Source organism: Artemia sp. Qi Xiang Cuo, chromosome 7, assembly GCF_049724085.1.
Source record: "Artemia sp. Qi Xiang Cuo chromosome 7, ASM4972408v1, whole genome shotgun sequence".
Lineage (NCBI taxonomy): Eukaryota > Metazoa > Arthropoda > Branchiopoda > Anostraca > Artemiidae > Artemia > Artemia sp. Qi Xiang Cuo.
Window position 1 is genome coordinate 18,637,064 of NC_142800.1, and position 13,636 is coordinate 18,650,699.

A 13,636-nucleotide genomic window follows, 5' to 3' on the forward strand; every position below is an offset into this window, starting at 1 on the left:
TGGACACTTGTGTCTGAATAAGCTCGTATGATAGAATTAAGTTTCATCACAACTTACAAAGGTATATAAGAAAATCAGCAAAGAATTGAACTTACACTTTAGAGTTTAGTTGTTGTTAGACCCCCTTTGCCTACCCCTTTTACTAAAAAATTTTCAAGGCTTCATCCATCTGTCATTTTACTTATTAGTTATACAAAATTAAAAAGTTATATTAAAAATACAGGAAACTATGGACAATTTTCGTGACTTGAGACTGTCATGGTGTGACCGTGTGAAGGCATAGCATCATATCAATTCAGTTGTGCTTAAAGCTTGTCAGTTACAAACAAGGATTTTAATAATAATCTCATTTTGATAGGTCCAGCTTTCAAGGTATCACCACACGTTGCTTTATTATAGCTATGAGTAGGGAATCGTTAAAATCGGAGTTCTTTCAAAGGACCAGAATCGAATAAATTTTCCCGATTCTTAAAAAGATTCAATTCAGCTTGTAAAAAAAACGAAAAAAAACATTATATCTGTTTTTTTTATATCTAAATGAAAGATAATACTTTAACTCTCTAAGACAGGGTTATTAAATTTGCATGCTGTGACCTGCAAATATCAGAAAAACTACAAACTTTGGAAAAGGTGACTATGCTTAACGGCACGTATATACTGCAGATATATCTAAAACGCTTCGTAAGAGCTACATAGAAAAACATTATTTTAATGAATATTCTTTCTAAATTCTTCTTTAAATGACATTCTTTTTCTCTCTTTTATAAATTTCGGGAAGCAAATGCAGAATACCAGCAAGGCAGAATAATAGGGTCAATGAATGTCAAAAATCAGACGAAGACAGTGAGTTGTTTTTCTTCGTTCTCCTACCTATTCTCGTACTGTCATGAAACTCTACAAAACTTCATCAAGCTATTCTTTGAAAACATACAATTCATAAGACACTTTTCGCCTATCAAAATACTGAGGCAAAACTACGATAGCCTAATTGACCTACAGTTAAAAGCAATAAGTACTTTATACAAAAAAAAAGCTTTTAAAAATCACTTTTTATAAATGAACTAAAAAGGCGAAAATAAATTTTTCGGTTCTAAAGAATACTTTTTAAATACATACTTCAAAATTTTCTGAATATTTTCAATGTTGTGAACTCTTTTATCTCAACTTGTAAAAATTTTCTAGACAGTTAAAAGTTGTGCGCATTTTACTTAATATCGAATATCGTAGTTGACTGAAAATGCACAAACAGAACTAAGAACCATAATGGTGAATTATGTTTCTTCTGAATTAATAGACTAAATCGCAGGATATTTAAGTATTTTTTAGATTGATATAAATCAGAAAATTAAAATATTAGGTAAGGCAAAGCTGTATACAAATTTTGAGTCAAATCGAATGAGATGAAGGGGTTGAAATAAGCATCTCAAATTTTGACTTTCTCAGCAAAGAAAGCAAGTTAAGGAAAACGTGGCAAAAAATCAATATACAAAAACACTTACATTCTTCATGCAGAGATGTTGGTATTTGAATGTTCAAACTTCGATCCGCTCGTGGAAGATCAAAAGATAATCTCTTCAAATTCTTAGAAGAAGATGGACACCACGTTTTCCGTCGATTTGCTCGTTCCAACTGCAAAATAAGGACAAAATTCCGAAATTTAAATAACTAAATGTGACATGGATTGTGACTGGGGCAGAAAGGTGAGATTGACATAATACTTCTCCTAGATTTGGAGAATTTTACATTCTCCATTCTCCAATCTATATATATATATATATATATATATATATATATATATATATATATATATATATATATATATATATATATATATATATATATATATATATATATATATATATATATATATATATATATATATATATATATATATATAAACTGTAAGTTAAAACCAGTTGTATGCATGAGATTGTGTCTGTGTTTATCTGCATTGCTTCCAATACACTGGAAATAAACAAAAAACACGTATACTAAATCCTATTTAAACTTTTAACTATAATTTTTCTTAGAAGGTTTAGAAGAACTTTAAAAATGGCCATTTAGAGACTGCTGGATGATCAAAATAGTTCATGGTGACGAACCGGAAGTAAGGAGCGAGCAGGGCTAATATTAACCAAACACTGAGAAAAGGAGTTTAGACAGCAAAATATAAGTATCAATTGAATCTGATTTTTATGCTGATTCCAAATACATAAAATTTATCAAGTTTAAAGTTACGAATCAAAGGCTACGAGACTGAAAAAATTTGCCTGACTTTCAAAAAAGAGGGAAAAATACCCCCAAGAGGACAAGTTATTTTTCAATGAAAATTAAACCATTCAACTTCAGCACATCAGAGAGTCCTAATGTTGAGATTTCAAGGTCTCATCTACAAAAATACTGAATTTTGCATTATTTACGAGAAGAAAGATCACGGATTCGTGTTTTCATTTTTTTGTTGTTTTTTCCCTAGGGGTTATCGTATCGAACCAATGGTCGTAGAAAATCGAGACAGTTCACTCGACCGAAAGTTAGAAGTTCTACTGTCCTTTTTAAGTAGCCCAAAAGATTATCCCACAGCTGTGGCGTTTACTGCCACTTTATAGCACCAAACTACGGTCATGATCCAAAGAGGCTAAATTCTGAGACATCCAATCAACTTAAAGTTATTGAAAAACAATTTATTGAGCTTCCTAGTTTCGGAGGCAGTATTGTCGTATGATGGCGCAACCGATCCTAAAGAGTCAAGTAGTCCATGCCAACCAAACGGTCAATATTGACACTAATTTAAAAGTTCATTTAACTGTGTTGATTCACTTATACAGTGAAGCAGAGGGATCAACTTTTTATGATAATAAGTATGCGAGCGATAAACTGCACGGGATATTTATATATTTTCTGAAAGATTTTAACTTGATAAAAACGAAAAAAAAAAATCCATGACATCAATTTTCCGTTTCCCGTCGTCTTTTCTCCGCTTTTTCTCTCCTTTGCTAGCGGAGCACTGGAACATCATAGAGAAATGTTTAATGGCTCATTTTTAAGGTTATTGCTATATCTAGTGCCTTTTGTACTTAGCAGAACATAGTGTTGAAAATGAAATCCAATATTCACAAAAATCTTCAACTTCGTATACAAGATGACGCTATATTGGGTTATATCATCGTGCATATGAAAATACTGTTTTTATCAGATTTTCTTAAACAAAAAAATACATTAAAAAAAGGTAATGCAACATATTTTACAATAAAATTGGAGCAAATATTGTTGGATTTACAGGAAGAATTGTCGGTACTAATAAAAAAAAAAAAATATTTGTTTCCACCAGGATGGAAGTTACTCACAGTAATTGTTTCTTCAAAGTTCTTTATTCAAGCCATAATTCCAAAGATACAAAATTTGGTAAGTTTAAAGCTACCCTACAAAATCTAAGGATCTGAGAAAATCGGGAGGGGTGGTAGACCACATCATATCTTGGATAGACCTGGGCATAATTTGAAAAGCAATCAGAAATTAAATTTAAAAAAAAAAACAAGTTTTTTTTTTTACTGAATGTACGGAGTGACGTTAAAAATTAAAACTAAGATGAACAAAAATTATTCTATATATGAAAGGGGTTTCTCCCCCTGAACCCTGCCACGGTTTAAGCTAAAGTTTAATAGTGATTCCGAAATTCTCTTATCATAATTCTTATTCTATTTATATTATATTGTGTCAAGAGCAGTCGTTCTCAAAGAATTTAGACAAAAAGTTGAACTTTAGGGTAAAGAGTGGGGTTTTTGGAGGAGGCAGCCCCCCTCCCCCCTCATATACAAAATAATTTCTGTTCGTTTAAGTTTTAATGTTGGTCCTTATTTCATTCATCTTTTTTTATTGCATTGGTCTAAAGAACAAATAATAAGTATTATCACCCATAAATGTACTGGGGCACAAAATTGTTGCGGATAAGATTAAATCCAGTTATTCCCGCCACTTCAGCTTAGAGGCGTGATTAATCAAACAAATTATACATAAAACATTAAATATATAAATTTACACATAATATATTTTAATCAACCGGGAAAATTTTGTTTTTTTTTAATTATTAATATTTGCATATGCTTGAATGGCAAATTCTTTTTAAGTATGGTACTGACAATCGTCAATATGTAAGTATGGTATAACAATTCCCGTATGGGAAATTCTTGCTGTTGTGGCAAAATCTCATTAAACAATATTGGTAGAATAGTTAAAATAGTTCTTCAAAACCTCATTAGATTTTACTTTTTCGAGATTTTATTTTTGAACTGTGAAAATTGTGTTTGAAGTGTTCTGTGAAAACCTAGATGACAAGTTTTCTGCTACCTCGGAGTCTTTCTCCGATCTTTTTGCTACAAAGCTTTTGTCTATAATTTTATACATCAAATTAGACATAAAATTTGACACACGAAATTTGTTATGCATAAAATTATACAAAAATGTATAAAATAAAAAATACCTCGGCAGCATTCCAGCCTTTTGGCGTTGGATCATGAGTGGACACGATGAGCTTTTCTTTAAGCTCACGAATCATTCTATCTTTTTCTTCGATTAGGGCTGAGACATCTAACATGACTGTAGATTGGTTCAAATTTGAGCCACTTTGCTGTAAAAGAAAAGAAAAACATAAAGAATATGAATGATCCAAACAGTTGAGGATTAGCACATTCAGAGGTCTAAATCCAAACCTGACATAGTGAGGAGGGGATATATTTTGGGCTTAAGCCTCCTTGCCAGAATATGAACAGCTACATAATGTTTTATAAAATATTAAATTCCTTCCTTGCGACACAATTGACATAAAACCAAAATGGAATCTCAGTGAGATAAGTAAATTTTTATGGGAGAATCTAAAAGCACTTCTTCTAAAAATGTTTATGGTGGTCCTTATAATTTTCAATTTGGCTCATTCCCAACATTTGTAACATTTTGCAGATATGGCGGCATATTCACAGTTGCTCGCACTAGCATTTTGGTTCCCCTTTTAAATCTCTGGATTGTTTTGACTCATCACCCTTCATCGTTTCCTACATTTAATGCACCCCTAAATTCAAACAGATACTGGACATTTTGCGTAGTTTGTCCAAATTTTGAAAGGAAAGACAAAGCCATGTTCATAATTTAGCCATGTTCAGGTCTGTGTGTGACGGAATCCTGGAAAAGATTAAGGTCCCTTTCCAGCTACTACTCCAAAGCTCACCGATTGCATGAAATGAGAAACAAATACTTCTGAATATCTACTGTAGTGAAATAACTCACGCCTTGCGCTGTGCAGAAAAAACCGCGGTTCCTATTCGTAAAGTGAGAATTGGGTCAGAAGTTCCAGGATGGTCGGAAAACCCAGCTTTGGTTAATATGTGTCGACAAGCTAAAATGTCGTATAGTGTGTGGATTGATTCGGGCCGTCCTAAACATGGTGTTGTAAACAGTGTTCGATTGTATACAAAGCGGCAGTTCTCCAAATGTCTCGCCTTGCATCGTTATCGAGTGATTGATGAAAATAGTGAGTCGCTACGAGTCGATCCAAATAAAATTTGGAAGTTCATCAAAAAGAATCGATATGCTAAAGCACCTAGTAACGAATCCGCCCCTAGTGAAAGTGAATGGAATAGTTATTTCACGAGCAAGTTTGCTGCACCTGATCCTGAATTGGAGTGCAAGTTTGAGAGATCTTGATCTCTGTTTAGAATCTTTGGAACCGGATCTTGGCCACCCAGTGAGTGTGTCGAATGTTCGTTCGGCTATCCTTAAACTAAAAGGAAGTACTCTAAAGGAGTAGATAATATCTGTGGCATGCATCTGATTCTCGGTAGTGAACTGTTAAAAGTACATCTAGCACTTATGTTCCAAATGATTTTTAGTTGTGGTCTAGTACCAGATATTTTTTGTACCGGTGTAATCACCCCTGTCATCAAGAAAGGTAAAGACCCATCTGAATGTTGTTCTCACCGCTCGATAACCGTTGCTCCCGTTTTTTGTAAATTGTTAGAGTTATTAGTTATTGAGGAGATAAAGTATGTTGTAGTACGCCAGATTCGCAGTTCGGTTTTAAGAGAAATATTAGCCGCGAGCACGTGTATAGCCTATTGTCTAATGTTTTGTTGGACGCAGAGGCTAAAGGAGAAACCGTGGTACTTGCAGGCCATGACGTCCGCAGGGCTTTTGATTCGGGTATCCATGCACAACTGCTTGTCTCTGCGTTTAAGAGAGGTCTTGAGAAATCTATAATTGCTACTTATAGGAACATGTATTTTAAGTTGAAGGTTAGAGTAACGGTACTAATAAACCAGATCCCGACTGTATCCGATTTCCTCATACCAGTACGAAAAGGCATTCGTCAAGGGGCTTGATCATCACCACCTCTTTATAATAACAGCATCATCGAGGTTCAGAAGACGGTGAAAATGTGCTTTATTTTTCATTGAATTGATTTGTGTCTTGTTAATTATGCCGATGACATTTTAAATCTGAGTAGATCCGTCAGTGGCGTAGAGAGTAATTTCAGAGTTTTGTCTATCAAATATGCTAACATAGGTCTGGAATTCAACTCCAGCAAAAGCGAGGTGGTTGCCTTTTATTGTCGTAAGAAAGAGTTGGTGCCTTTCATATTTGCACCATGTAGTAATACTGTTACTGCAGCAGCATCAACGACCTACCTTGGTTTGCCAATTGGGTCTAATCTTAAAGCTACACAGTCCTGTCTAATAAATGATCTCTAACAGAAAGTCCAAAAAACGTATGGGATGATTGTATCATGCAAACGCCTATATAACCGCCACATTCTAGCACGGATCTTCAATTCCTTTGCCACGCCTCATGTCTTAGCTTTGTCACCTTTCTGGTTTTTGTTCACTGTTGATGATAAAAAAACAATCCGTACAGTGTTCTATAAGTTTGCAAAATATCTGCTTAGCCTTCCCCCCTGGCAAAGAAACCGCCAGATTTCAGCACGTTACGGACTCGATGACCCCTTCGTCGTGATCGTGACCAGGAGGGAAAAGTTCCTGAAATCTTTAGACCCAACGCATAGTATGTTTGAAGCTATAGTTAGTACTGTGTAATGGTTGTCTTTTTATGTAATTAGTTTTGCCATTGGTTTTTGAAGTATTAATTTAAGTTGTTCGTTTGTTCGATGTGTTTTGTTGTTTTCTTTTCATTTTCTCTCTAATCCATTTTAACTTTTTTGTATTGTTAAAGATGGGTAATAAAAATCATTCATTCATTCATTCAAAGCCCAGGAATGTACCCCCTCTCCCCCTTCATCCGTACGGATTTGGCTTGAAACCCCTCACCCCTCCCATCATCGTTTCCTACACTAATGCGCCCATAAATTGTAAGAGAGCAGTTTTAGGCCTTGCATATAAGTGAGGTGTTTCTCGAATGCAATCAAGAATGCAGGGGCTAAAGAAAATGCAAAACAAATTAAAGAAACATCCACCTGTTAAATTTACTCAGCTTAGTGATTTCAGCATAAACAAGAAAAAAATTCTAAAAAATTGTCAAAATGTCTAGATAAAATTAAAAAAAAACAATACTTGCAGAGATACATACAAATAGCAGATCTAAAAAAGGACAAATCAGCTAAATTACAAGCCGTTTCTAAGATTTTGTTTTCCTTGTCAGAGATTCCTTGTCATGAACTGGTAAACTTAAAAAGTCTGTGACACATTACTTCACTACATGTAAAGAGGTCATTCTAACCACCCAAGTTACCGTTCTTTATCCAGTTAACTATTGATAAATATTAAATCAAAAACGATTTTTCAATTTTATTTAAACAAAAAATAACACTAGAGATCACAATTAAAGCCTGAAACGAGCAACAGTTCTACACATAATGTGCTTAGATTTTGTTCAAAATCCCCCTGACATTTCCTGAAACTTTGATCTTGACACACTTGGCCTTTTTGAAGACCCAGGATCAAACATACCCCCTTTTCCCAATAACAAGCCTTATATAAACAATATAAGTCAGGCCTACTAGTCAGGGTGAAAGATCACTGTGTTAAACAAACACTTGCTATAATTTATAATTCAATGTTTGCACCTCATGTATTTTTCATTGTTCCATTTTTGAAGTTCTTAAGTAAAAGTGATAAAAAGCGTATCCGCGTGCACTAATTTGGCTTTGTAAATATTTTCTTGGAATTCCACTATGGTTAAAAAATAGGTATATTATACGAAAATTCGGAAATTTTTGATATTACTGTTACAATGGATCAACAATACGACCGATTTCTTAGAAGTAATATAAAAGTAAAAATTGAACAAACAGAAATTACTAAGAATGGATAAACAAACCCTGAAACTAACTTCATATGAAAGTTTGTGACTCTTTTATATACATTTCATATGTATATCATGAGATATCACATGAATATATTTGTGACAATTAATTCAGGTAAATACTTTTTATTACACTTATTTCTTTCACTAGTTTCTCCTTTCAATTACATTTTATTCCGAGTGATAGACAATTGACAGCTAAAATAAAAACTTCATATGAAAGTTTGTGACTCTTTTATATACATTTCATATGTATATCATGAGATATCACATGAATATATTTGTGACAATTAATTCAGGTAAATACTTTTTATTACACTTATTTCTTTCACTAGTTTCTCCTTTCAATTACATTTTATTCCAAGTGATAGACAATTGACAGCTAAAATAAAAACTTCATATGAAAGTTTGTGACTCTTTTATATACATTTCATATGTATATCATGAGATATCACGTGAATATATTTGTGACAATTAATTCAGGTAAATACTTTTTATTACACTTATTTCTTTCACTAGTTTCTCCTTTCAATTACATTTTATTCCAAGTGATAGACAATTGACAGCTAAAATAAAAACTTCATATGAAAGTTTGTGACTCTTTTATATACATTTCATATGTATATCATGAGATATCATATGAATATATTTGTGACATTTATTTCAGGTAAATATTTTTAATTACACTTATTTCTTTCACTAGTTTCTCCTTTCGATTGCATTTTATTCTAAGTGATAGACAATTGACAGCTAAAATAAAAATGTCATATGAGCATGTAATTTTCAAGCCACTCATGAAATTTCTAGTAAAGCGCAAATGACGCTCTAGCCTTCAAAGTAGCTTTGGGAGCTGGTAGCCCAAAACTCCGTAGTGCAAACCAGGAATGAAATTTTTAGTTATTAAAGAATTAGTTATTAAAGGCTGATTCTTAATTCTTAGAATGAATTTACTTTCATCAGAAAAGCTTAGCTTTTTTATACAATTAACTTTTATGAGTATTTAGGTCTTCAAAATATAGACAACCAACCTTTATAAAAAGGTCTTTTTCCAATTTCTGCAAAGAAACTATAGATGTCATCATCAGTTTTTGCTAAAATACAGCATTAAATGTAGGTTTAATTTTGCGTCTCTCTTAAACTTTCCGCTAATCTGAAGCTTGTCACACTAAGAGCCTATGGAGTATATTATCCTTGGCATCTTTTAGAAGTTAAGAATAAAAAATTCAAGTATTTATGAAAAATTATCCTGTATGAAATATTAAAAGAACTCAAGGTGTGCAGTTAATATACATTACACAAATTCCGGTTATTATTAGTACAACTTTTTTGTCATAACGCTGCGAACAATTTGAACTTTTCGTCAGAAAATATATTTTACTGATTTTTGCTTCTTTAACTTTATGTTTTTAGAAGAACTGATACTTAGAATTTAATGGGTCCTTGAAAGAGATGGTTTTTGTTCCTTTAGCGTTTATCTTAGCCTCATTTAAATTGGTTGGATTAGTTCTGACATTTCATACTATTTAGTACTTCATACTTTGCAACCTAATGAAAATTCAGATGCTTCAAATCCTGGAAATAAATTAGCTGTTTAAAAAGCTTTATAGGAAGAAATTCTCAAATGAAAATCTGACCTGCCATTCAAGATCTTCAGTCTATTTATTTAGTTTTTATTTTTGTTAGTTTTAGTCTTTCATTTAATTATTTTATTATTTATTCATTTTATTCTAGTTTTATTTTAGTTAGTTTTAGTCTTTTATTTAGTTATTTAGTCTTTCATTTTTATACTAGTTTCTTACTTTTTTTTTCTTTTTTTATTTAGTATTTTATTTAGTTATTCAGTCTTTCATTTTATTCTAGTTTTTTATTTAGTTTTTATTTTACTTAGTTTTAGTCTCCTATTTTAGTTATTTAGTTGTTCCATCTATTCTAGTTCTTTATCTGCGTTTATTTTGTTTATTTAGTCACATTTTAACCGCTCAAATGAGGTGATTCTCCATTTTATTCTTTTGAGCTTCGTTTCTTAGTTTGCACTAAGGACGGCTGATCGGAGGTTTCGGCCGAAATATTTCGCATTTCCGTCCTTTTTTTCACTATCAGTAAATCAGCTGTTTTCCTGCGATTTATTGTGTTATCATGCACGGCCAATGTAGTCTTGAAAATTATGTTGGATTTACTATCGTTCTTTACTTATCTCTTTTTACATTTTTTTTTTTTCTCAATGCAAGTTCTGGTCAGCAATATTCAGGCAAAACTGGCAAATGTTTACCTAAAATTCCCAAGTTACCATAAAATATCATTAGACTTTTAAAACCTAGGTATCAATGCTGAACTACCCACAAATAACAAAGAGAAATGGCGGGTACTAATACTACTAAAAAGGCATTGAACTGTGGCAGTTCTGGTCTCTCTTGCGCCCGGAGCAAAAGCCCAACGCCAAAGTCCCTCCCCTTTCTCCCAAAAATTTGCAGGCCAAATTTTCACAAAATTGTCATTAATTAACAAAATTTTCATTTATCAACAATTTTTTCCATTTATTTAAATCTGACTTTCCTTGCTATAGCCTCTGCAAAATTGTTAATTATCTCGTTAGGAATGGTGATGAAGATATTAGAAAAATGAAAATTTCGGATTCAATTTACTTGTTCTTACTGCCAACTGCATTCCTCTACTTTATTTTAATAAAATTTGAAAAATTACAAAATGGTTATAACCGTAAATTTTTAATCTGAAATTTTGCGCCCCTAAAGTTTCTGCACCCGGGGCAAGTGTCCCCTCCCACCTAAAACTGCCTCTGGCATTGCAGCACCAAGCCGCCAGAAGCCAACAGAGCTACCTATGCTAGGCCCAATCTCTTCAAGGCTTCCCTCTTTTCTCCTTCCCATGAAATTTTAAGGAATGCAATAGGGACAAAACGAATGCACAATAGGGACAGAGGAAATGAAAAAGCACAAGAAAAGAGAAGAAAGAGATGGAATAAGGGGATATATAGAATGGAATAATGGAGAAAAAAAATGAAAAATAGAAATAGAATACAACAAATTTAACTATTTAAAACGGCTTACCAGTTGAAGTTGAAGGTCTTTGATCTTCTTTTCGTATCTCTTCAACATAGCCTTGTCATTAACGACCTCATTGACTACTGGCTTGTTCATGATTGTTTTTGCTCCAGTTGCAAATCTATAAAAAAAAGTGTTTTTTCAGCTAACATCTTTACTCACTTCACTCATTCATTCACTCAATCACTCACTTCGTTCAGTGTCTCAGTCTTGCTATCCTTAAGTTTTGTTATACAAAGAGGAAAAATCGAGAACGATTATATAAAAGCAGTACTTCAAACTTTACAATGGACTTTGAATAGGACTACAAATATACAAACCATCAAGCCTGAATATAATAGCTCTATTCCAGAAATCTTCATTTTGGCCTGCCTTTTTGGAAAATTATTTGAAAAAAACTACGTTTTCTAAAGAGTTAAAGAGGCTGAGTCAAGATTTCGAACCTTAAAACGTACAAATTTTTTAACTGAAAGTAAGGAGCGACATTAAAACTTAAAACGAACAGAAATTATTCCGTATATGAAAGGGGCTGTGCCCTCCTCAACGCCTCGCTCTTTACGCTAAAGTTTGGCTTTCTTACAACTCTTTTTTTTTAAACAATAAAAACTTTAGCGTAAAGAGCGAGGCGTTGAGTGAGTTATTGAATAAACTGAAAATACAATGAGAGGGGCAAAAATTAAGAAACTAATAATCTTTAATAATTTGATATTAATTATAATCTTTAATTATTTGTTACTAGCTTCAGCCTAAAGTGGAGGAATAACAATAAATTTAGGCCACAAAATGCTTATAATACCTAAGAGGTCAATATTGAAGTCTGTTTGCATTTACTACAAATTACTTATAATTTAGGGCTATTCAGTATTTTGGAACGAAAATAATAATAATTATTTAACTATCATTAATGATAATTGGGTTCTAGAACAAGCTCTACATTTAGTCTGTAGCAGTCACTACAATAACTGTCAAGTGTAGTGAATTAAAAGTTGTTAATTAGTTAAAAGTGTTGGAAGAGAAAATTGTGTCATCCTTGCGGATGTTAGAGGCTCTAATAGTAAGGAGCACATTAGTCTCTTTCTCATCCCTTCTCAGTAGTTCCTCCAGCCCTTTTCTTTCTTTGGCTTACTATAAGAGTTTTACAAAATATTAAACGGATACTATATGAGATAAAAACGTTAGTCGGTTTGGATTCTGAATAACTCTAATGAGGTAGTGAAGAATCGACCGTGACTGGTACAAAAGATGTTCCCGAATCTCTAGACCTAAAATTAAACAATTAAAAAATATTCTACAAGTCGTTCATCTTTAAAGGAAGAGCTGCTCCGCACCCATAGCTATTCTAATTCATACTTACAATACAACTTAATTATACTTTGAATCATTTACAGTGATTGAATACGAAAAAGGAACTTTACTGAGGAAAATAAACACACAAAAAATGCAGCCTTTCGGGTAGCGTTCTTTGTTTAACCTGACTCGCAGCTAGTTTTTGGATGCTTTCTGTTATTAGGTTTTAAACCTTAAATTCGTAAATAGCATATAATTGATGGCCCACTGTGGCATCAGAATCATGTCCAATACCAACTTCATAAGTTAATGTCGAAACCTAATGTTTTACTAACGATAGTGTAAGAAAAACACCAAAAGGTTATACAAACACAACTGATAAGTGACCTTGGAATTATACCAAAAAGTGTAGTGGAATCAAAACGTCGATGTGAAATCGGGATTAAAATTAGACTCGGGAAAGATTTTGGCATCGTTGCATTAAAACTAAAAATACTACATTTAAACATAAGAAATCAGGGTAAAGAATGCGGCTTATGTTGTCGGTGAACAAGGACAGCCTCTTATGTAATTCGTTTTCTTTTCTTTTCTTTTTTTTTCTTTTTTTTCTTTCTCCATTTTTTTTCTTTTTTTTACTTTAGTGAATTTCTGCAAAACTGGATGATAGGTTCGGTGAGCCAAGGTATCGCAAGTTCAAAGTTATTACCCTTAGGTCCCACATGCTGCGATTCGTGGAAAAACACAATTCGAGCAACATTTTTAATATATAGAAAAATAGTACAAAAAGACTGAAAATCGCAGGCATAATGCGTAGATACTCTTACCGCAAATACTCTTACCTCTCCTTGTATAATCAGACTCTAAACACATTTGCAGCTGTTATACTTTCATTAATACAACGAAATAATCAACAAACCTAACCTGGAATTGGTAAGAGATTTCACAGAAATAATCCGTTTTTAATAATTCACACAACTTCTCATATG

The 13,636-nt window shown here is 32.8% G+C and overlaps 1 protein-coding gene across 1 annotated transcript in view; it reads right to left on the reverse strand.

Annotated features, from left to right (window-relative positions):
* The window catches only part of LOC148950026 (uncharacterized), a 140,687-nt gene that overhangs the window by 78,009 nt on the left and 49,042 nt on the right, over nt 1-13,636 (reverse strand). Inside the window, exons 9-11 of the mRNA XM_089092077.1 lie at nt 11,370-11,484; nt 4,478-4,624; nt 1,500-1,629 (exon numbers count right to left, since the gene is read on the reverse strand). The gene's annotated coding sequence lies outside the window, so the exon portion shown is untranslated. The remainder of the gene's footprint in view (nt 1-1,499; nt 1,630-4,477; nt 4,625-11,369; nt 11,485-13,636) is intronic.